General features: G+C 42.6%; 1 protein-coding gene and 1 pseudogene across 4 annotated transcripts in view; one reads left to right on the top strand and one right to left on the bottom strand.

The window, feature by feature from the left end:
* Positions 1–25,580, top strand: part of JARID2 (jumonji and AT-rich interaction domain containing 2) — a gene marked incomplete at its 5' end in the record, with an annotated part of 306,278 nt that overhangs the window by 6,203 nt on the left and 274,495 nt on the right. The gene's annotated exons all lie outside the window — the stretch shown is intronic.
* Positions 15,740–16,412, bottom strand: LOC308242178 (sperm-associated antigen 7-like; annotated as a pseudogene). Its single transcript has one exon. The product of its transcript is annotated as a sperm-associated antigen 7-like (transcript).

Here is a 25,580-nt window from a genome sequence, read left to right as displayed (position 1 = left end):
AACTGTTTCCTTTTCTTCGTTTCAAAGATGACATGAAAAAGTCATATTAAGCTTATAGTACATTAAAACACTTGGTAAAGGCTAAGCTGGAATATTTAAAAAAGTATTAAAATATGTTTATTGATTTCAGAGGCAGGAAAGGAGAGGGAGAGATGAAGAAACATCAGTGATGAGAGAATCATCCATCAGCTGCCTCCTGCACACCCCCTACTGGGAATCAAGTCTGCAACCTGTGCCCTGACTGAGAATGGAACTGTTACCGTCTGGTTCATAGGTTGATGCTCAACCACTGAGCCACACTGGCCTGGCTGGAGTATTTTTAATCAAGTGGTTTGTCCTTGATCATGGTGGTCTCAAGACCCAGACTTGACATTTGTATGTGAATGGTTAAAAAGTTTTGTAGTCTAAGAAATTTAGACTTTGGAAATGTAATTGTACTGTTACTGGTCCACATGTAAGTGTCCCCCAGGATTACAGTAGCAGCTCTGCTAACCACTACCTCTCCAACCCACTTGCCCTGTTGGCTGCAGAACATCCTGGCTGTGAAACTCCTGGCTAATGGGCAGCCCTGGGGTGTGTGTGCCTGTGTCCCCTTTGGCTCCCACCCATAGAAAGCTTGCCAAGTGTCAGTTTGTTTCCAAATCTGGTTATTCCAGTTAGTCTTATTATTGCAATTACAGTTAAATATTATGTAATCCTTTGAATGAGTGTGAAAAGACAGTTGGTTTCTATGAAAATTTAAGATGAATGATTTGGGAACACTTGATATAAGTGACTTGTTAAAAAAATAAGGCTGTTATATTAGACTAGAGGCTGAGTGGTGCTCCTCCTGTGGGAGCACATTGACCACCAGGGGGCAGCTCCTGCATTGAGCGTCTGCCCCCTGGTGGTCAGTGTGCGTCATAGTGACCAGTCATTCCACTGTTTGGTCAATTTGCATATTAGCCTTTTATTATATAGGATGGGGGCCCAACATTGAAAAGACTTGGGGGAAAAATCTATTAAGAATTCTGCATGCACATTGCCATTGATTCCCTTTTAAGAACCAAACTTCATTTATCCCCACATTCCCTTCCCAACAAAATAAAAAGTACACTCGTGTGTTTAAGTTAAAATGTTTATATACATACAAACACTATTTTTTTTTAAGGTTTTCTGCCAGACAGACTTTATATTAGCTAACCAAATCTGGTTCCTATCACCTCTGATAAGAGTGCTTCCATTGTATTTAGTCTTAATCCCGAAACATTAAACTAGACACCCTATCTAGTTCATGCTTTGTAATATAGCTCAGAGTGGTCCTCTTGGGTTAATTTGTATTATTTTTACAGTAAAAAAAAAATTGTGCTATTCAATGGCTGGTAGGGTGCTGAAAGATTAGTGATTTTACACCTAATTTATATGGAATTCAAAAGCTTGTATCTTGTAATCCAGCAACTTTCTTTTCTTAGTTAGGAGATATTGTTGAAGGTCTGTTCTATTTCAAATCCTTAAGCCTACCTGTTAAAGAAATGAGACAAAGTGAATCTATTTATTTACTTATTTTATTTTTAAATTTTTTAAAATATGTTTTTATTGATTTCAGAGAGGAAGGGAGAGGGAGCGAGAGATAGAAACATCAATGATGAGAGAGTATCATTAATTGGCTACCTCCTGCATACTCCCCACTGTGGAATCAAATTGTGAATAGCTGTGACCTCCCGGGTTCATAGGTTGATGTGCAACCACTGAGTCACACTGGCTCAGTGGTTGGAATCAGTTATATTTTTCTTTTCATCTTTCAGGTTGTTCTCTTTGTTCCTCTGACACCCCTGCAAGCCTCAGTTGCTTTCCAGGCCGTCTTTGCATCTCTGGTTCCTTTTTCCCATAAACCTTTTCTCTCTTTCTTTCTTTCTTTCTTTCTTGCTTTCTTGCTTTCTTGCTTTCTTGCTTTCTTGCTTTCTTTTTCTTTCTCTTTCTCTTTTTCTTTTTCTTTTTCTTTTTCTTTTTCTTTTTTTTATTGATTTCAGAGAGAGGAAGGGAGAGGAGAGGGAGAGAGGGATAGAAACATCAATGATAACAGAGAATCTCTGACCGGCTGCATAAACCTTTTCCATACTTGCCTCATCAATGCATTCTTCTTTCATCCCAGGGGGTGGGAACTGTGATAACTTTGGTTTTGATATAGTATTTCTACTTTTCTACTTTTTTGTAGGAAGTTTGAGATTTTTCTTATCCTTTTAGTTCTTTATCTTTTTTGGGACTTCAGACAGCATCACACTTTTTAAAATGGGGTTTTCCTTCATTTCTCATTCAGAGTAAAATCATTAAAAGTAGAGTTGAATCTTGTAGGAAATGGCACTGGCTGGACACCCTGCTTCTCCTAGTCCAGTAATTCTGCCTACTTCTAGGAGTTCCTGTTCCTATCACCCCTTGCAGTTGGCTTTTATCTTTCTTGTTCTCTTAGGATGTCTGGGATGGGGACGGGCCTATGTTTTGTATATGGAGATCCTGTCCCAGAGGGGAAGTCTAGGTCACCTGAGTGAGCAACTGGACTACAACCCTGGACCTTAGGTGTCTGGGTTTCTTTTATCACTGTGTGTCTTGTCACAGATTGTATTGTTCTGGTGAGGATGCTGCCCTCTCTCCTAGGGCTCTCTTTGCCATTTGAAGAAATGCCAGAAGGGCTTGGATTGTAGAAAACACTCTATCTGGCCACATAACACCCACCCCTCCTGAAAGAATCCTAAATGAAGACCCCGTCAGTTCTGAACAACTATTCACATTTATTGTTTCCATAATGAGTTCAACATGAGAAAAAGAGGCTAAGACCATTTTATAGAAGAGAAAACTGAAGCAAATAGATATTGGCCAGATAGTTAATGGCTGTAGCCCCTCAGAAGGTGAGAAAGGGCCATAATATGGGCTCTGGCAGCCCCTTGCAGAGATTTTTTGCTTGAGAAAGTTGGGAAAGTTAAGGCAGTTTCTTGGCTTCCAGGAACAGAAGGAGTGTATCTATCTTGAGAGCATGTTTGTGTTTGTTGTATTTTTTAAACACCAGTTGGTGGAGCTACCCTCTCATCCCCAGCTGGCTGTCTCCTTGAGTCCTCATTGGAAAAAGAACTGAGATCCCAGTACCCCTTGGGATACTTGTGTGCTCAGTATTTTGATGTGTCCACCACCCCACCCTCTCCCTTGTACCTGAGGGCCAGTGTAGGCTGCACTAGCTCTCCAGGCCTCTGAGAACCCATTTGATTTCGTAGGGCTGTAACAAATAGGCTTCAATACTTTTTCTGGCACTTGCATTGTTGCCTGTGACTTTGCTGCTTAGGGGACCATGGGGCACTGTGGGAAATCATTTACCCTCAAATCCTCACCAGGGTCTGGGCCTTCCGGTAAACAAAGGCTGTCCAGATATGTTAATGAGGCAGCATGAGTAATGGGAACATTATACATAATTACTCACATATTCATAGGATGTGTGAGGGTGTTGGAAAGGGGAACCCTACTGGCAGAAATTCTTGAGAGCTGTTCTTGAGAGCTGTTCTTGAGAGCTGGTGCAGCCTAAAAAGCCTAAATTGGATTTTAAGTTCTAATTTTGTAAGTCGGTCAGGCTCCACCACCCATGAAGAGGAAGACCAGTGAGCTTTGAAATATTATCAACAGCAGTGTTTAGTTACCATGAATCCTAGAAGGTTAATAAACTAAATTAGTAGTCACATTTTTGCCCTTCCCTGCACATATTTCCTCCAATGCAACCAGGAATTCTTTTCCACCAATAGTTTTTTGGGATGGGGAGAGGAGTGAGAGGAGTGGGTTTTGTGTATCTGTTTCCCATCAGGAGACTCTCTGGCTTACTGGGACAGCAGCCCAGGTATGTAATGGTGGAATCATCCAGAATGTGGGAGATCTTTTTGGCACCCTGTGTTATTGCTCTCTTTTTACATCTGGGTGGTTCTTCTCCATTATTTTCTAACCACATTTTGGTTAGGGTTGCATCTACAATGGTTGAGTGTGTTATCTCTTGGTTCTCATTTCTGCCAGCTGTTAAAGTGTTTGGTGCCTGTTGGGGCAGAAACAGGTGCCAGGAGGAAATGAGAAGGGATTAGGACTGAGCATGTGTTTTTTGCATTTATTCTTTCCATAGGTTTATAGAAAGGGGACTGAATGAATGTTTATTCTGTTAAGCAGCAGTTGGATATAGACATTATTAAAACTTGGAGAGTTTTGTGCTCTATGTAGATGCCTTATTACTAGTGCATGGGCTTCAGAAATGTAATGCCTCAGATGTGAACAGGCTTGTTTTGAATACAGAGTGGGGCAAAAAGTAGGCTTAACAGTTGTTCCTATGGAAAATAATACAATAGTTAATAAGTAATAATACAATAATAAACTCTGTTAACATACTTACAACTGTAAACCTACTTTTGTCCCATCCTTTTCATAGAGCACCTATGGGGTAATGGTCAAGGTTGGGAATAGGAGCTGAGTTCACGGTTTGGCCTTACAGTGAATATACTGGCTCTGTGACCCATGGCAAGGCACATAACCTTGCTGAACTGCTTCCTCATTGGAACACTTGTCCATGTACCTCACAGGCTTGTTGCTGGGAGAGCCAGCGAGATTTTTGATATGAAAGCACTCCATAAACTGCATACTCCTATACAAATGCTTAATGTATTTTTACACATTTGGAAGTAACCAATCTGGAGACATCGGGCCTGCTGACAGCCTTCCTAGCTGACTCAGAAATAAATGAATCAATTGAATTCTGTACTTTGCCTCTATTGTGTGTGTGTATGTGTGTGTTTACATTTTTTTCTCATTCCATGTATTTATTTTTATTTTTTTTAATTTAATAAATCTTTATTGTTCAGATTATTACAATTGTTCCTCTTTTTTCTCCCCATAGCTCCCCTCCACCCGGTTCCCACCCCACCCTCTGCCCTTACCTCCCCCCCACTGTCCTCATCCATAGGTGTACGATTTTTGTCCAGTCTCTTCCCGCATGCCCCACACCCCTTTCCCCTGAGAATTGTCAGTCCACTCTCTTTTTATGCCCCTGATTCTATTATATTCACCAGTTTATTCTGTTCATCAGATTTTTTATTCACTTGATTTTTAGATTCACTTGTTGATAGATGTGTATTTGTTCATAATTTTTATTTTTACCTTTTTCTTCTTCCTCTTCTTAAAGAATACCTTTCAGCATTTCATATAATACTGGTTTGGTGTTGATGAACTCCTTTAGCTTTTTCTTATCCGTGAAGCTCTTTATCTGACCTCCAATTCTGAATGATAGCTTTGCTGGGTAGAGTAATCTTGGTTGTAGGTTCTTGCTATTCATCACTTTGAATATTTCTTGCCACTCCCTTCTTGCCTGCATAGTTTCTGTTGAGAAATCAGCTGACAGTCGTATGGGTGCTCCCTTGTAGGTAACTAACTGTTTTTCTCTTGCTGCTTTTAATATTCTCTCTTTGTCTTTTGCTCTTGGCATTTTAATTATGTGTCTTGGTGTGGTCCTTTTTGGATTCTTTTGTTTGGGGTTCTGTGCGCTTTCTGGACTTGTTAAGTCTATTTCTTTCACCAGGTGGGGGAAGTTTTCAGTCATTATTTCTTCAAATAGGTTTTCAGTATCTTGCTCTCTCTCTTCTTCTGGCACCCCCATAATTCAGATGTTGGTATGCTTGAAGTTGTCCCAGAGGCTTCTTACACTATCTTCAAATTTTTGGATTCTTTTTGCTTTTTGCTTTTCCGGTTGAGTGTTTTTTGCTTCTTTGTATTTCAAATCTTTGACTTGATTCTTGCGTTCCTCTAGTCTGCTGTTAGGTCTCTGTATAGTATTTTTTTATTTCAGTCAGTGTATGTTTAATTTCTAGTTGGTCCTTTTTCATATCCTCAAGGGTCTTGCTAAATTTATCAGCCTTTTCTAGAAAATTCTTGAAAAACCTTATAACCGTGGTTTTGAACTCTATATCCAGTCGTTTGCTTTCCTCCATTTCTTTCATTTTTGCCTCTGCATTTTGGCTGCTTCCCTGAGTTGATAGAGTGGTTCTGTGTGCTAGGTGTCCTACAGGGTCCAGTGGCTCAGACTCCCCAGTTACCTGAGGTGGACACTCTTGGTGGGCCCCTTTGTGGGCTGTGTGCACAGTCTTATTGTAGTTAAGTTTTCATTGTTGTTGGTATCACTGGGAGGAATTGACCTCCAGGCCAATTGGCTGTGAGGATCAGCTGTGTCTTCGCCGGGAGAACTTCTGTGCTGGAGATACCCTTATGGGACAAGACTTGCAAAATTGCAAAAGCCTCTGTGCTCAGCTTGGATGGGGCAGAGTCTCAGGGTGGAGCAGTCAGCCTTGGCTTCCCGTCAGCCCTGCCCTATGAGGTCCCTGGGTCTCAGTGTCCCTCAATAATCGCTGCAAGCACCTCTGAGAGAAAGCCACCCTTGAGTTTCGCCCACTGCCACAGTCCAGTTTCTACCCGAATGAGTCTGGGTTCCCAGTTACTTGTCCAGAACTGGAGTTCAGCGCAGTTGGGAGCTTCCGTCTCCCTCCCGCTTTAGAAAGCCAGCCGCACACTCAGCTGCCTGTGCACTCAGCCGCCCGTCCTCTGTGCGTGCGCGTGCCTCTGGACCTCTGCCTCCGCAGCTCCCCTGAGTCTCAGTGTGCTTTCTCTTTTCCTGACAGTCCAGTTTCTCCCCGAATGAATCTGGGTTCCCAGAAACTCGCCCGGAACTGGAGTTCAGCGCAGTCGGGAGCTTCCGTCTCCCTCCCGCTTTAGAAAGCCAGCTGCACACTCAGCCGCCCATGCACTCAGCCGCCCATCCTCTCCACGGGCTCGCATGTCTCCGTACCTCAGCCTTTTGCAGCTCCTCTGAGTCTCAATGTGCTTTCCTCTTTCCTTCTAGTTGTAGAATTTCCACTCAGCCAGCTTTCCTGTGGTTCTGGATAGTGTCCGTTTTGTCTTTTAGTTGTAGTTTTGATATTGTTGTGTGAGGCAGCAGTTTAGGTGTTTACCTATGCCGCCATCTTGGTTTCTCCTGTGTGTTTACATTTTTAAAAATTGATTTTTAGAGAGAGAGGAAGGGTGAGGGAGAGAGAGAAAGAAACATTGATTGGTTGTTTCCCATACTAGCCCCAATGGTATGGAACCCACAGCATGGGTATGTGCTTGACTGAGAATGAACCATTGACCCTTCGGCGCATGGGACAATGCTCATCCAACGGAGCCATGCTGACCAGGGCTATACTTTGCCTCTTAATTAACCAAATGAATGGCAAGATATTCTAAAATGCATTTTGGGATATAGAACAAGGCTTTAAAGATTAGAAGGTGATGTAATTGCTTCCCACCCTTAAACTCTGTTTTTTTTTTTTTTTTTCTTTATTGATTTGAGAGAGAGAGAGAGAGAGAGAGAGAGAGAGAGAGATGGGAAGGGAGAGAGAGAAACATTGATTTGTTGTTCTACTTATTTATGCACTCATTGGTTGATTCTTGTAAGTGCCCTGACTGGGGATTGAACTCACAAGTTGGCATATCGGGACGACCTCTAACCAACTGAGCTACCTAGCTAGCTCGCCTCTGTTCGTTGTTGAATCTCTTCTGTATTATTCAATACTTGACTTACATACTTGTCAGGGGAGCGGGGGTGAATTAGAAAGTGAGAATTAAGTTTAGAGTGGCACTGAGTCTGCACAGAGATGTTTAAACTGGATCCTGGAGCAGTAGTTCTTGATATTGAAAATCTGATCATGATCCCTTCAGTGGCTCTCAGGGTCAAGTCTAAATCAACTTTTATTGTCAGCACAGTGTAAAAAGCCCTTCTAGACCTATCTTGGGCCTATCCTGTCACCCATTTCAGTTCAGCTGAGCACAGGCTATTAGTCTTTCCATGTCCTGGTTCCTCGACTTGCTCACTGAACAGATTACCTGAAGAGCCTTTCCCCAGTTAGGCAGAGCCAAGCCCCCTTTCTTTGTTGAGCTGATTCCTCACATCTACCTCTAGGTGCTGGAATTATTGTTTACATGTCACTTACCTTAATAACCCCTCAAGAATAGGGGCTCAATTTTATAAGTCGTCACAATTGAGGAATATTTGTTGAATTACAGAGTATTTAAAATAGTGGTGCAAGAGGATTACTATGGATCTAGAAGAAAAAGATGAGCTTAACTAATAAGTTGTTTTTTTTTTTTTAAATTGATTTGGGAGGTTAGGAAGGGAGGGAAAGAGAGAGAAAAACGTGTCTGTACTTGAATGGACCCCACCACCTTTTGGTATTCAGGATGACCTCCAACCTACTGAGCCACACAGCCCAGGGCTTAACTAATCAGTTTTATAGCTGAGAAAACCTGAGGTGTCTAGTATTGATTGTTAGGTGACCTGCCTGGGGTTGCATGTTTTATCAGTGACATACCAGGACATGAAATCCAGCCCCGGGTACAGTAGAGGGGGCTATGGACATCTCTTTCAGAGATGTTTCTTTCTTCCAGGCGTATTCTCCATAACTGCAGTAATTGGTTCATTTTCACAGAAAAGTAAAAAGCTACATGTAATCCTTATACCTAATTAGGCCAATTCATTTTTTTCCCTTGAGGCCCAGTGCACGAATTTGCACCGGTGGGGTCCCTCGGCTTTGCCTGCACCCTCTCACAATCAGGGGACCCTTGGGGGATGTCGGACTGCTGGTTTCGGCCCAATCCCCACAGGCCAGGCCGAGTGACCCTACTGGTGCACAAATCTGTGCACTGGGCCTCTAGTATGCATATAAGATCTTTGGTTAATCTCTTCCTGCCCTCCCCCCTCCCCTCTTCCCTCTGAGATTCATCAGCCTGTTCCATGCCTGTGTGTTGAGCGTCTGCCCCCGGGTGGTCAGTGGGCATCATATCTACTGGTCGAATGGTTGAACAGTCACTTAGGCTTTTATATATAGAGATAGATAAGGAATCATTCAAATCAGGCAGCTTACACAAAGATAGAAAACCATGGTAATTGCACACCAACATTCTTGTAATTGTAGAAAAATAGTTTATATATATGGGTTTCTACTCAAGTGCTGTTCTGTTGTGTGCTTTTTGCATTTATATCTTAGTTATTAAAATATGATTCTGCACCTGACTCTGTACCTGACAGTTTTCCTTGCCTTGTCTGTTTTTGATGGCCTTTTTACAGTTTGGGGGCTGTTGTATAAAATCACCTGTGCGGTATGCTTTTACCTGTGTCTTTTGACACTTAATCCCAATTTACTCAAAGTGGAATTACTGACTCAGAAGTGCCTGTGTTTATGTTCAGAACCCTCTTACCACGTTGCTTTCTTGGAGAAAGGCTGTAGTAATTTATGGTCCCACAGATAGTATGAAGCCAGAGGATTTGTTTGTTTGTTTGCTTGTTAAAAACCAATACAAAAGCACTTGTAATGAGTTGTAAAGATGTCAGTTGAGTTTTATTTTAGTTTCTGTTTTCTTTCCTTGTCCTCTCAGATTATTGGAACTAAATGAGATAAGATATGTGAAAACACTTTGTAAAGAAAATTGCCTTAAGCACACAATGTATTATTAGTCAGAATGATTGTAGTAGCAAAGGGAAGAAGAGAGTCTGTATAATTGTACAATTACATATTTTATATTTATGGGATACTTTTTTTGTGTGGGCATAACATACTTGAAGGTGACCCAGACTCTCATATGTGATTTTGGCCTCATTTGTGAGGGGTGGGGTTTGTATGGTTACAAAGATTTCATTTGGCTCTGGCTTGGAAGACCATTAAATTAAATACCTCGGGTATATTCTGGTTGTTTGTTTTATATATTTATATATACCACACCGCATTCCAAAAAGGAATTAAGGCCATAATGAGCAGTCATCCTTGGAGCAAGTAATTTTTGCTTTGATCTGACTTAAGTTCACTTTCTAAATCCAAAAAGTGACAACCAGATTAAAATATGGGCAGTGAGCAGTTGTCCTTCTCAACCCAGCAGTGTTTGGGCTGAGTAGCTTTTTGTTTTTAGCTTTGAAAACTTGACCTAAAACTTAAAGGCAAGTTTTGTTAGGTAGTATTGGTATTGACATCTTGACAGAATTTTAATCTGAAAGAATTTTAAAGATGCATGAAAGTAATCCCCAGTGGTGATGACATACTCAAGTGACAGAGATCAAATTTCTGTTTGAATGCCAATACAGTTTATTACTTTTTTCCACAGTGTAAGGGGCCATGAAGGATTTGGATTTAATAATGAAGTTCTTTTTTTAGTGGGGGCAATTGATAGATGTTACAGCATGAGTCAGCGTTCTGTGTCTTAAAAAATGTTTTCAAATACTCATTCTGTACTATAATCCTCAAAACTACTGTTAGAATTCCAGACCATTGTGGTTTAAACTTAGTTGGAATCTGAAAGGTGGCTAACAGAGTGAATGGAAAACTCCTTTAAAATAAAGAACACATTTGGCTTGCCTGATAGTCCCAGAGTCTGGGCTCTGGACATATCTGAGCTATGGGCCAACGCTCCTGGTCAAGGGGTTGGGGAATACTTCTTTCAGTTCAATTGGACTCCACCCGCCCCCACAGCCCAGCTCAATGTAAACAACATCAGTTAGTCCTGCAGAAATTCCTGCTACCACTAGGACTTCAAAGTTTCATGTTATACCAAATTCTTGTCCAGATGAGAAGCACACTCTGTTGTACTTGTGATAAATCAGAACTCTAATGATGCTATTAAAGTGGGTTTTCTTATGATCCTGGTAAGCTGAAAAGCATGGGAGTTGGGGAGGATGGGTCTGATTTGGAAATATCTGAAGCTAAAAAGCGGTGTGTTTTTCTCTTCCTTCTAATTCTACTCCCTGCACCAAATGAGTGATGTGATTGCTACCCCAACACTGACACGGCCTAAAATGAAACACATTTTCTATTAAACTGGCCTTTTTTCCTTTCCTCCTCCTATGCGACTTGCTGCAGTTGTCATGTTATTTCTTTCCAGAATTTATTGGAGCAATAGGCAAAGCCTCTTGGGGGAGTATAAATGATGATTATAAAGAACAGTCAGTTTACCTAGTAAGGCCATTATTTTTGACTTGCAAAAGCTTTTACAGTCAAATATTGTTTGCTTATAGTTGTTTAATACTAACGAAGACCAGTATGTTTAATACAAACATATTGTAAGAGGAATTCTTTTTTGTATATAGAGGTCATCTCAGTCAAGAACAGAATACCTTGCCCAGGCATAACTGCTTCTTTCTCTGGACAGGCATTAGGTATAGGCCTGGGATGGTGCTTCATGGTCACTTTGGTTTTCTCCCATTAACAGCAAATAATTCTCTCTGCTGGGTGTTAAAGATTTTTTTTTTTTTTAATCCTTACCCGAGGATATTTTTTCCACTTATTTTATTATTATATATATTTTTTGAGAGTGGAAGGGAGGTTGGAGGGAGGGGAGAGAGAGAAAAAAAAAGAGAGAAAGATCCACATAAGAGACACATCCCACAATTGCCCCAACCAGGGCCTGGGATCTAACTGCAACCGTGGTACATACCCTTCACTGGGATTGAACCCACAGCCCTTTGGTCTGTGGACTGATGTTCTAACCACTGAGCAACTGGCCAGGGCAAACGATTTTTAAAGGTGTTAAGTAATACCTTAAAAAAGGTGATAAGCTTGCCTTTGGAGTTTCCTCCTAACTGCTTTCTGCCCAATTTATGAATTCAAAGATAGATTTAAAACTAAGGGACTTGTCTGAGTTGATGGTGACACTGAATAAATATGTTTAAATGGTTGATTCTCACTCACTTAAAGCCCACAATATAGCTTTAGGGAAATAGGAAGGCCAAAGTTGCAGTTTTTATTTTTTGGGAAATTAAAGTTCCGCCTCATGGCATGGCACTTTACAGCCTAACTAACAGTATATATATTCTTAGTATATATCCTTTCTGCTGTATCTTTAGCAAAGTGTCAGTCCTTTTAACCTTTTTCTAAAAAAAAAAAACTCTTCGTATATCCCCAACTTATTCCAGTTCTTTCGGAAGTTCAACTATTTTTCTTTGTGTGTTTCAGTGGTAGTTCAAGATAAAAGGCAATTTAGGCATCTGTCTTTCCCTGAGTGACTTTGGATGCAAATACAGTTTTTTTCCTCTTAACAACTCAGTGGTTCTTAGTATATTTAAGTTGTGCAACCATCGTCACCATTCATTTTAGAACATTTTCATCACCTGAAAAAGAAACTCCACACCCGTTGGCAGTCACTTGTGATTTCATCCCAGTTCCCCCGGTCTCTGGTAACCACTAATTTACTTTCTGCTCTATGAATTTGCCTGTATTAGACACTTCATATAAATTGAATTATACAATAAGTAGCTTTTTGTGACTAGCTTCTTTCACTTAGCATAATCTTTTCAAGGTTTGTTTATGTTGTATCACATTATCAGTACTTCATTCCTTTTTAGGGACGAGTAATATTTTATTGTATGGACATACCACATTTTGCTTATCTATCCATTAGCTGATAGACATGTGGGTTTGTTTCCACCTTTTGGCTGTTAATGAATAATGCTGCTATTAGTATTTATATATACGTTTTTGTGAGGTTGATGTTTGCCCTACTCTTAAAATACCCTGAATTAGAAAACTGTGCACATGCATTATTACTAAATTTATTTACCGCTGTTTTACTAACCTGCTAAGCTGTTACTCTCAGTTTTTGTTTTTGAGCCTCCTCTGTTCTGTTCAGCAGTGCCATATTGAACCCTTGCCTTGCCTTTAAGGGGCAGATTCTCATTTTCCTCCCTGCCTGACTGCCCTCTTCACTATGTGTGTGGGTGCCCAAAAGTGGTCTTATTTCTTCTGTTCTTTTGCACACTGTAAACACTGTTTCCACATATTTATGCTAGAACCAGATGGTCCATTTGCTTAAGTTTGAAAAAAAGGTGGGACTTTGAATTTCATCATGGGGTGAGTTACTTTTTGTTGGGACTCAGGTGTTTTTGGCTGTAGTTGTGGGTCTTCAGATGCATCTTCGCACAGCATTTACCACATAGTTTTGGGAGAGGTAGAGTTTAAAATGCTTGCTCCTCTGGGAGTGCAGAGAAGGACGAGGAACTATTTTCCTGCTTCAGTTTTTTTTACTTATGGTTAGCTATGTTGTCATTCTTTGGCAAAGCACTATGGGTAATAGAACTATCTACCTAGAAATTTTCTTGCTCCCTCCAAACCTCCTTTACTTAAATGAAAATATACTTACAAAAAAAGGCCATTCCTAGTGAATTCTTTTAAGAAATGGAATTCTTTTAAGAAATTCTTTTAAGGAGGAGGGATGGTGCCATGTTTTCTTTCCTTCTTTTTTTTTTTTTTTAAATAAGTTAGACTATCAGTGTTTGGTATTTTGGTTGGTATTTGCTTTTTTAAAAAAATATTTTATTGATTTTTACAGAGAGGAAGGGAGAGGAATAGAGAGTTAGAAACATCAATGAGAGAGAAACATCGATCAGCTGCCTCCTGCACGCCCCCAACTGGGGATCAAGCCCACAACCAAGGTACATGCCCTTTACTGGAATTGAACCCGGGACCCTTCAGTCCACAGGCCGGTGCTCTGTCCATTGAGCCAAACCAGTTAGGGACCATGTTTTCTTTTGATTTTTCTGATTTTTACCACATTTATTTTCCCAAGTTGGTGTGAAATTGTTGAGATGAGATTGGCCTCTTATTTGAGTCATGCACTTTTTGCTCGTTTTTAATTGTTCAGGGAAAGTATGAGGCAATAGAGGCTGGGTGTTGAAAAACTCACGTGGCCTGAGGGTGTCCCAGAGCATTTAGAGAAGTGGGGAGTGCATGCTCTACATTTCTGGGAGGAGTGAGCATCTTGGTATGGATGTCCGGGCCTTTTCTTGAGGTTCCTGGTGTGTCTGTCAGCATTTGGAATCTTATTTATTACAGAGTGCTCTCAAGTTCAGTGTAAAAAAATGTCCTTCCCAATGATATTAATTATGCTTTGTCACACTCCAGTTTTTCAAGTACAGCATTCTGTTCCAAATTGACTCTTGTGCTTAGGTCATGGATTTGGCTTACCTAATGGGGACTTATATTCCATATTTTTTCTGTAGTGGTCAAATAACCAGGAAGTTTCAAGGTTATATACCTTCTTCAATTTGGAAGGTAGATGTGAGTGAGTGTGTATGAGTGCATGTGTGTATGAATAAGAAGGAGTTACTGTTTTAAACTTTGCATTGTTTAACTGGAAATCTGTCCTGCCAAGCTGCCTTTGTGTGGTGTACCTATAACCTGTACAAATACGTGTGCTTTTTTAAAAGCAAGTGCCACATCCCTCCTACTAAAATTGCTTATTAGAGCTAATTTTAAAAATTGAGTTAGAACTGCCCTATAATGTAATGCAGAATATTTCCCAATAATGCCTAGGTTAACAATGATAGTCTTGCTGTATTGTGCAAAAAAGGCTTCTGTTCAGACCCAGCTGGGTTTCAGGCTTAATTCATTGCTCTATGGTGGGATCACCACAGCTGCTGTGGGGCCTTTACAAATGCAAAAAAGCTGTCAGTGTTTGTTTCATCAGCTGCATAAGTGATGAGGCCAAGTTGAGGAATCCATTCCAGTGTGCATTGTGCAGGCTGTAGCCATTATTGTTTACAGAATTAGTGTGTTAGAGCTTTAAAATAGTTGGCACATCGACCGTCCTTTAAAAGCACAAGACTAAGGAACAGGACCAGTTGGTTGTTCTTATAATGTTGGCTGAATGCAGCCAGTCCTTGTCTTTAACAGTCACTGATCCAGTCTGTGTTGTGGGACTGACCCCCTTTTGGACAAGGTGGGGGCTCTGAATTCTTGTCTCTTTAGTTCTGCATCTCAAATGTACATTTGCATTCATTCTATTAGTAAGTTTTTCAGAGTTCCATAATTGTAATTGAATTTTAAAGCCTTAATCATCCTCCCTGCTCCAAATAAATATGGGATTGTCAGCTGGGACTCCAGATAGCTGTACAGTAACATTCTGGATTCAGTGCTGTGGGATTTATTTTGTGAAGTGATACTGCTTTGGGAATTGCTTTCATTTCTACCCATGGATACAGATAGACCCACTGGACAGGTCACTTTCCAATCAATTAGTGGGTGTCCCTGCAGGGCCCATCAGTGGCTGTTGACCTGGGGTAGCCATGGCAGCATGTCCAGTCTCTTTTGGGCTGGACACTCATGCGTTTGGAACCTGTATCCATGGTCTTTCACGGGATAGTGTGGAGTTGTCCTAGCCCTCCTTTTGTTTTAATGTGATTTATTTCCAGCCCCCTTCTCAGCTTCAGGGGTCTTTTCTGAAAGTCATGCTTCATTGAAGCTGGAGGGCACTGGTGGAGGCCAGTGTATATAGTTTTTTGTTTTCATTTTTGGTCAAACAGTGTTTATTGAATGTAAAGTAACCCCAGTCCCATGGGGAAGAAAGTTCCAAGGAGAACAGAATAATACAGATTAAATACCCACCTGTGCATTCACTCTCTTGCGCGCGCGCGCGCGCGCGCGCGCACACACACACACACACACACACACACACACACACACACACACACACACACACACACACACACACACACACACACACACCACCGCCCCCCCCCCATACATATCCAAACTCTAACAGTGACAAATCAAACACCTGCTTCCTCCAGCCTAGGTGATAGCTGTTAGGAGGTGGTTCAGAGGTGTGGGGCTCCAGAATGGGTTTTAATAGCAGCAGCCTGTCCCTCCCTGCCCTGCCCTGCCCCAGAGAGCTGGGGTGCCTAGGAAGTAGGTGGCAACTCTTCCTCACTCTGCCACAGACGCTTCTTGGCTCAGATCTCATTCATAGCCTCTTCAGTGGAGTGTGTGTCCCTCTTGTTGGCCACAGGCACACAGCCATAGGTCTTGTTGGCCTGTAGCATATGGGCTGCATCCTTGGCTGCCCCCTTGCTGATAAGGTGGCTGTACTTGTCCTTGTAGTCTCACCACCACGGGTCCCTGCTGAGCTGCCTCCTCCTCCTGCCGCTGGGCCAGCTCCTCCAGCTTCCGTTAATCCTCAGCCTCCTGGGGGTCCCACTCCTCTCCACAGTGGTAGGAGTCTAGCTCTTCATCTGAGGGTGCAAACTCCTTTTTGAAGATTATGACATAGCAACATTCATCATCTTCCGCGAAGGAGATGGATGTCAGGCCAGCCACTTCCACCACATCGTGTAGTATGCTTCTCTCTATCTTCTTCATCGTCTGAAACTTTTTCTTGATCTGCCCACTGTCTTGGATGAAATTGGACACCTCTTTCTCTATCTTTTTACGAAACTCCACTTTCTGTTGTTTCTCTTGCTCCTGTAGTTTCTTCAGGTAGGCAGCCTGCTCTGGGGTCCTGCGCCAGGTCTCCTGGTCACTGAGGCTGGGTGGCTTTTCCATGGAGCTCAGGATGGAGCCCAGTAGGTCCCCCATCTTGGGAGTGACAGAGACAGGCTGTAAAGGTTTTAAAAGTGGAGCTTCTCAGGTCTCTGAGCCAACAGGATAAATAATGGTGTTTCCTTCCTCCCAGCTGGAAAGGTCCCAGAGTGCTCTCCCATGTTCATGAAAAACATGGCACAAGGTGCAGGTTCTTCAAATTATAGGTCAGTACAGATTAGATTTATCTTAACTATCTGCCACATATACTCTTCTTAATTCCTTTATGTCTCCACGTTTCACCCTACAAAGCATCTGGAGCCCAAGAGGACAAATGGTCCAGTGGATCCCGTGTGGTATTTGTGCTGACTAAGCAGAATTTGGGGATCCTTCTGCATCTCTTTTAAAGAGCTCTTTTGAGGGGAGAGAATGGTCTCTTGACAAGTATATTTTATTTCTTATAGTGAACTTCCAACAGAGAACAAATACAAATATCAGTTTAGACTTTTTACTTCTTGACACCATCCCATTACCATCACACACACTCACCCTGGAATAGTAGCCATGAACAGGGAAATAGCAGAGAGCGAGCTTCACATCCCCTCCCCCTGGGGGAAGGACTAATTTGCAGGGCCTCATAAGGAAACAGCAGTTTCATGGTCATTGTTCCCCACCTAGTAGTGCTTGGTTGTGCTTCAGGAAACCCCATTGCCCATCCTACTTCTGGCTAGGGTGTTGTATATTTTGAGCTTTAGGAATCTTTTATCAAAGCCGCTTCTGCTTTTATTGAGTTATCTTGAAGCAAAAATGTGTTCTTAATTTGAGTTTGTTTGAAAACACTGTATTCTCAGTGTTTTAAAACCGTTTTGTGAATACATACTCAGGCAAGTATGTGTGGGCATGCACGTGGTCTGTGTGTGGGTGTGTTTGTGTTGGTTCATCCACGTGAACGTCACTTCATGACCCCCAGAGACTTATTGTTGTAACTAAGGACTTACTGATCTAAATAAGGATGGCAACTGGCCACTGAATGTCCACCCTGCCACTTCCCAGCTGAATGCCTGGAAGATCACTGAGCCTCATCTAAAGGCAGCCTCAGTGTTCTCCACTGTAAAATGGGATGTAGGTGCCCCACTGAGCAAAGAGGAGGTGTTTAATAAGTGTGCCCCCTAATGATAGGCATTCCCTTCCACCTGTATATATCAGTGTCTCTTTTCTTAAGCTGCTTTGAGGGAGAGTTTGGAATAGTACAGGCACATTACAAATTGCTGGATGGCAAACTATTAATCAAGTTGTTCTCCTTTGACTGTAAGGAGACATGGTGAGCTGAACACTCTGAACATAAAAAATGTGTCCAGAGAGTCTGAGCTTTCTGGAGTATCATTCCTGACCTCAGTGTCCTCCCCCCACTAGCAAAACAAAACAAAACACAACACAAACTGGGGGGAGCAGCTCACTAGCATTCCATGTAGAACCAAGTGCCTTTTCCCACATAGACATAGAAGTGGTTGGCTTAGAAATCTGCTTGAAGGGAAGCAAAAGGCCTGGGGATGCCAGCAACTGGGAGAGGAGCTCCTGAATCATAACCAAGTGTAAGTGTGTCAGTTGTGAAATAGTCCAGGTAGAACATTGTTCTTAGAATCAGGTTTCAAATTATAGTAAAATGGAAACAGACTTGGAATACTGTGAGAGTGGAGCACACTGGTTCTGGTGAGCTTTCTGGTGAGCCCATGCTGTTGAAATTCTTTGTGGGAGGACATTTCATTGGCTCTCCTGTCTTCAAAAGTCTGCTATGATGTAGGAAGGAGATTTTATTCTGGTCTCATTACTGAGGACCTGAGAGGGTCTCCCGGCTGTTAGTCTAACATTTCTTTGTTATTGTACAATCATCTAGATATGGGATAGGTCTGTTATTGGGCTGTGTGCGTGCTCATCCCTGGAGGGCTATGTATTATACCTACATTCCTGAGGATGATGTTGTGTTACTTGGGGCCCTGGGAATAAGCTCTATTCATCGGAGGATTCAGGAGGAGGAAAGTTGGTTCCATGGAGCGCACATTGACATAGCCTTCCAGAATGCTAGTGAGTCAGAACTTAAATGCCAGAGTTGTAGAGGGAATCAGTCATTTATACTCTATGGCCATAGTGCGGTTATGGCCTTCTCCTCTCCCCGAATCTCTTGGTGGCCAGGGTGGATGGATGGTGGGTGATAATGAAACCTTTGATCCTAATTGCCTACCTGCTTACTGGAAATTCTGATAAGGGGTGGTGACCACCAGTTTTTTCCTTCTTTGCAAAGCCTATTACCATAACCGATAGAAATTTAAAATAGTTTCTCCAAACCCTCTCAGATGGTGCATTTGACCTGAATTAGCTTTTCATAATGGCATAGCTAGATTTTCCCACATAAGAGCTTTAACAACACAATCAAAAAGCTCATTTTTGAGCTTTTGCTATTGTTGACAATGGTTATCTTGCTGCTGCTAATAGAAACTAAAAAATTCATTTGCCAAAATGATTGTCATTTTCTTCTTAGAAGTGCAGCTTAAGTTCAGGACTTCATTTAGTCGGAGGAAAATGGTTGCTACCTCCCTGTTAAGCTTCTTTCCATTATCCAGTTGTGACAGAATGACTGTTGGGGAGGCCTGGGGAGATGGGAGTAAAATAAAGGAACAGCTAAGTAGTTCTACAGAATATGCACCTCTATCTGGAAGCCTGTATGGAAAGGACGATGGCTTTAGAAAGGGGGTAGAGTGGGAGGGGGTAGCAATCGTTGAAGCATGACAGCCTCCAAAAGCTCCTGGGACTTAAAAACAAAAAAGGGAGCCTTTTGCAGATCTTTCCCTTGCATGTCTTCCTCCCCACCATCCATTCTCCCTTGCTGTTTTGTAAATCTCCCAGTTGGAAATTTTTAACATGGGAGAGCTTCTTCCTGTGCTTCAGTTGGCAGGATGCTCAAACACAGCTGCAAAGAATTTGCTTCCCCTTTTCACAGCATCTCTCATTTAAAAGCATTAGTGGGACTACAAAACAAAATTAAAACTTGAGGATTTTTCAGAAGTGGACGCCAAGTTTAATTAAAGTCGAGGAAGTTCAGGGTTATAACTCTTTTGTCAAATCTTTTAAAGTTAAGGCATGTGCCAGTGGCAGGCAAGGTGGAAAGTGCCAGCAGCTGTTCCCGGTGAGGAAATTTAAGGCTCCTTGTCTGGTTTGTTCTTGGGAATATCCTAGAGTTTATCAAAACATGCGCTGAGCCAACATCTCTTGGTGGCCTCAAAATGGTTGCCACTTTGTTAGTTGGTTGCTTCCTTGTTGAAGGAGAAAAGTCCTTATAATTAGCTTTCTGTCTCCTCCCAACCCAATCTGAATGCCCCACACTCAGTGCTCCACCCCCAACCCCTGACCAAGCCACTGGGCTATAAAACTTCTTATCTAAAAAGTGCAGGTTCTGCCCTGATAACTGACTTCTTACATTGGCATTTTAATCTTTTAGTGCACTTTGGAGATACCCCCTGAACATTTGGATGACTAACTGGTTTCTTGTTATTGAATGTTCACAGAAATCTGCTCTGGCTCTATAGGAAAATGCTCTCTTGTTCAGGCAGCATTTATGTACGTCTGGAGTGTTTCCACTGATGAATAGACCAGTGTCCGGTCTGGGTCCAGAAATGGACTGTTGTCACTTCAGACCTGGATTGTCAGCAGAAAGGGTTCTTATGTGATTTACCTCACAGATTGAAGATAGGTATAGTTAATATTCTGTGACATGACCTTAAATTGAGTTTTGCAAGGAGATTGATTTAGCTTCATCACAACCTTTTCATTTTTTTTCCTGAGAAATTACATAGAAATGTGTGTTTGTGTAGTTTTGTTTTTTAACACAAGGAATATTTAAAAGGGAATATATTAATTCCTTAGTACTTCTGTAGATACAGCACTTCTCTCTTCAGACATTCCTCGGGATGTTGGGGATTTGTGTATTTGGTCCTAATCATTTGTTAGGTAGTCTGAACATCTCCTTTCATTTCATAGGAATTGATATTTTAAGAAGCTGAATGGTTTTGAGTCCTGTCAGGCTAATAGGTAGTAGAGCTAGAACTTGAAAGGTACCTTTGGACTTGACAGTGACTGTTATAGAGGCATTGGGTTCTGATTTGGGTTTTTGCTCTGCATGTAACTTACTTTGCCTTTCCACAGTTTTCTTTAGTTGTGAAGTTGTAGTGTATGATTGGAACATAATTTTTGTCTTCTTAGACTTACCTTTTTATGCAGCCTGACTTCTTTTACTTTATTCAGTTTTAATTCCACACATATATATTATCTACTTTGTGTATATGGCCAATTATCTATACTACTAATAGAGGAATATGCAAATTATCTGGGACACCATCACATAATGACTGTTCAGCAGGCTGCATCCTCGCCTCTGCTCAGGCAGCTGTGAGGCCCGGGTAGGTAGGATAGGATATGATAGGAGGGGATAAGAAAGGAGAGGGAGAGGAAGGCAGGCCTGCATGCAGACAGGCTGAGAGGAGAAACAGAAATACAGAAAGGGAACAAGAAAAAGACGCAGGAATGGAAAAGGGAAGGAAATGTGGGGCTGTACACGGGAGGGGGTGGTGACCGCGGGGGGTGGGGGGTGTGTGAAGCAACTGTGCTCGTGAGGGGCAGGGTGCAGGCTTGCAGGCGGCACAGAGCAGGGAGCCCCGCCTAGACGCAGGAGGAAGGCGGTGGCCCCAGGCACTGGCTGTTGGGATTGAGGGGTGGACAGTCCAAGGCCTTCTGGGCGGAAGTGCTCCTGCTCCGTGGCAGCAGCGCCTGGGCCGTGCGGGCCTCGGCCGCGCTCACTGGGCTGGGCGCCCTGCACTGGAAGGGGAGGCGCAGCTTAGCTGGGGCGGAGTCAGACACTAAGGAGGGTACTGCTTTTGTCCCCGAGGGCTGGACCCCAAAGACACTGGCCAGGGTTAGGTTGGTGGCGCATTAAGTGCATTTTGTTGACTAGAAGTTGGGGTGTCCCAGGCAGGGAATGGAAGGAGGATGGGGGCGGGGAGGCTGGGGAAGGGGGGTCAGCAAAGGCCTGGCCGGGGCTGGGCCCTGGGCTGCGGGTTAACACCCCCCGAATGGAAGCTTTAATATCAAAGTGCGCTCAGGCGGGGCTGGAAGCAGGTCCCAGAGAGGAAAGGGGAAGGTTTAAAAGAGAAACAAGTGAACATGGCGGGGGGCAGAGGCGGGTAATAATAGGGAAGGAGGGAGGGAGGCAGGGTTCAGGCTCACAAGGGATAGGCGAATGGGGGGGGGGAGGGTTGGAGGAGTAAGAAGGAGACAGACATGGGGAATGAAGGGAGAGAAGGGAGGAGGGAGGGAGGGAGTGTGGGAGAGGGGCTGCAGGAGGTTTAAAGGGAGGGAGGGAAAGAAAGCAGGAAAGAGAAGGATGCTAAAATGGGGTGAGGCCAGGAAAATAGTTAAATAAAAAGAAGAAACAGAATGTGAGAGTGAGGGGAGTTAAAAAGGAGGCATTAGTAGGAAAATTAAGTACAGGGTGATTTTTAAAAAATGTAGTTGGACATCCCCTGAGGGCTCCTGGACTGTGAAAGGGTGCAGGCTTGGCTGAGACCCTCCCCCGCACCCTGTGCACGAATTTCGTGCACTGGGCCTCTAGTCTGTATATATGAAAGCCCAGTGACCCTAATGGCAGAACGACCCGTCACTATGACGGGCACTGCGGCTGCTAATCATCCTGATCTGGATCCTGGTTGGCCCCTTCCAACCACCCATGGCCCCTCCCCCTGGCCTGCCACGCCCCCCCATAGGCCCTGATTTTGGGGGGGGGGGCAGCTGGCCAACCTCCTGGGGTACTTCCTGCTGCCCCGCTGGCCGGCCCCCCAATAGGCCTCGATCGTTGGCCAGGCTGAGGGACCCCACCTGTGCACGAATTAGGTGCCTTGGGCCTCTAGTATGCATATATTTTACTCTAGTGGTGTGGAAGGACATGGGGAGGGAAATCCAGGATTGAGACCAAATATGAGGGTTTTAGACCAGTGGATAGGAATCACACAGGGATCTTCTCATTCAGCAGTCTGAGGCGGGGCCTGAGATTCTGCATGTCTCCCAGGCTCTCTAGGCATCTTCCTGCATCAAAGCAAGGGTTTAGGACTAATTTTATTCTTGTGGGTAGTTTGTGCATTGGTTCTCTCCCTCTTCTCATGTCTTTGTTCCAACCTGAGTAGCTTCATTACCAAAGATCTCCTTTCCCAAAAAAATGTTTGGAAGTTGTCATCTTACGGGATCCAGCTTTCTGAACCAGCAGAGACTGAAGATCATGGTAGTCGTTCTCCCACAGTTGAATGATGTTTAAAAACAGTGATGGGCCCTAGCCGGTTTGGCTCAGTAGATAGAGCGTTGGCCTTTGGCCCAAAGCAGTCGTCGCCAACCTTCCAGACCTCAGGGACCACCAGTTGGCGACTGCTGCTCCAAAGGTTTCCTTAAACCAGCGGTCGCCAACCTTTTGGACCTCTCAGACCACCAGTGGTCCGAGGACCATCGGTTTGTTCTTGCTGGACCAAAGGGTCCTGGGTTCGATTCTGGTCAAGGGCATGTACCTTGGTTGCTGGCTCCTCACTGGTCTGGGCTCTGGTTGGGGTTCATGCCGGAGGCAACCAATCAATGTTTCTCTCTGTCTTTCCCTCTCTCTTCCACTCTTCCTAAAAATGAATGAAAAAATATCCTTGGGTGAGGATTAAAACAACAAAAAAAGTTAAAAATAAAATAAAAACAGTGATGGGAAGCACTGTTTGTGATCTGTTAATCTTGCTGTGGCTAACTGGTTCCATTCCAGTGCTACAGCAGTCCCAGTGACCCGGGATTGACTGACTGGTGGCTCGCAGTTTCAGGTCTTGGAGACAAGTATGGGGGGAGGGGGCGCGCCGGGAGGGCGGAATAACACAATAGCAGTGATGGGGTTGTAAAACCCAAGCAGTGCTTGAAGAAACCTCTTTTGGCCCAGTGTCTTGAATGCTCCTCTCTGAGGACCATTCACTTCTTATTCTGGAAGGAAGCCTGGTGTTGTTTCCTTACAGACAACTAGTTATAATGCACTGTCTGTATAGTGTTATACATTTCCCCAAACTCTGTCATGTCTCATTTGGTAAACATAGAGCAGTCACAGGAATTTTTGTGTAGAGCCCTTGCTGTCTTGCTGGTTTCTATCCAGAACTCATGTTGAAATGATGAGTTTATGCTTGTATGTCTTTTAAAAAAAGTAAAGTTCTCTATTGGAGTACTTTGATTAAAAACATACCTAAAAATAAATGTTTTATGGGCAGTATTTTACCTATTCAGGTTTAACCACAACCCTGTGAAGTGGGCATATTTTCCCAATTGCAGTTGAGGAAACAAGGCTATTCAAATCTTCTCCCCAGTTGAGATTTGAATCCTAATCCTTTTTCACTTTGAAGGTTTGTGCTGTCTTCCCCATCTTGGCAGGAGTACTGCCTCCAGATTCTGCAGCCAGATCTCTGGGCTTCAATTATGATTCTTGTCATTTACTTGATCTCCTAATTTACTTAATCTCTCTGTGTCTCAGTTTCCTTATCTGTTAAGTTCGGGGGCCTAAGTATAGGATCCGTGCCAAATAATTTGGAATGTCTGGCGCTTCCTGTGCATTTGATTTCTATTGTGATTTTATTGCTACACTGTCACTGAATTTATAAACCCAGCTCCCCCTCGGTCCCACCCCCTAGTAATGTTGTGAAAAATTATTCTCCCAAGTGTTAAACAGAATCTTAATGATTTTTCTCTCGGGTTAAAAGGTATGATAGGTTAAGAGACTGCATTTATGTATTGTTATCAGCATACAAAATAAAACCTATTAAGTGGCTATTTATGGAGAAGGAAGTTGGACTATTCAGAATCGGTGCTTACTGGATTTTGTGGGTTTTTATTTTTTACTCGTTCAGTTTCCGGGGGTGGAGGTGGGGAGGATCCTGCCTAGAAATATTGAAACTTCCTCATATTAAGAGTAACTGCATGTCCTAGTCTTCCCCACACTGCTGTGCACTGATGCCTTGAGACGATTTTAAAAAATATTTTTTATTTGCTAACAATAATGAATACACATAGTGGGTTTTCTCTAAACTTATACTGAGTTGAATAGCCAAATGATTAAAGATTTATAAGTGGGATGGATAAGTGTATATAATCTTTTCTTCTGCACATGTTCCCACTGTGCCTCCTCTGGGACAATACAAGCCCTTACTTATAAAAGTAAAGAAGTGATCTTCAAATAATATATGTGTTCTTTACAAAATTGTTTCTAAGGGCATTTTTTTTTGAAGCATGGTATTTAGAAATTAATAGGATTCTGCATTCCTAAAGACCAATCTCATTCTGTGGGGAGACTCACTGAAGAACCTATTGGTTTCATTTTTTCCCCCTTCTGTATTTCTCCAAGTTTTTCTGTTCTTTTTCCTTTCCTATTTTTTAAAAATAAGGTTTTTGGACATTATGAAATATTATTCTTTGCATTTTATGAGACTTTTGGGAATAGCCATAATGTTTTTGTGTGCTTCTGTGGTGGTGTAAGAAGAACCCAGTGGATTTTTGCCTATTAACTAGAAAATTAAATGATTCTTATTTTCACAGAAAAGCTAAAGGTTTCTGTGTATTATCTATTATTTTGTTCTAAAGAAACATGTTCTATTTGTAAGACAGGACGTGTGTGGGGAAAGGGCAGTTCAGCAAGCATTGTTGGGTTCTCAGATCCAAATTAATTTCAGATAATTTAACACAACCTTAGTAACTGATGTCCTCAGAGTGCTTTATTATATATCAGCCCAGGAGAAGAGAGGGAGGGTTTGGAGCTTGAGTTTTTATGTATGAAAGTTTTTATGGTGATTTAGAAGATCAGAGCCAGCAGTTCGTTTGGCTGACTTTTGCATCTGGGTTTTTCTCTTAGTGCTGCTGCTTGACTTCTGTAGTCTTTCCTGCATCTAAGAAGATTTTAGAGGTTTCCACTTCTCCTTTCCTGTTATTTTCCACTCTCCCACCTATCACATCAGTGGGACCCTTACAAAGCTATTTGGGGGAAAAAGCTATTGAGAATCTGATGGTCTAAAGCTCCACCTGCAGTTAGAAGCTGGATGGCCTTCTGGAATGTTCTTTCCAAAGAGGCTGGTAGGAGTGTCCTGGCTGAAGGAGGTTAGGCCTTTATAGTTTTGCTATTTCTAG

The sequence above is a fragment of the Plecotus auritus genome, assembly GCF_963455305.1.
Source record: "Plecotus auritus genome assembly, chromosome: 2".
NCBI classification, from domain to species: Eukaryota; Metazoa; Chordata; class Mammalia; order Chiroptera; family Vespertilionidae; genus Plecotus; species Plecotus auritus.
Note: the sequence above shows the minus strand (reverse complement) of the source record. Positions and strands in the feature narration are given on the sequence as shown.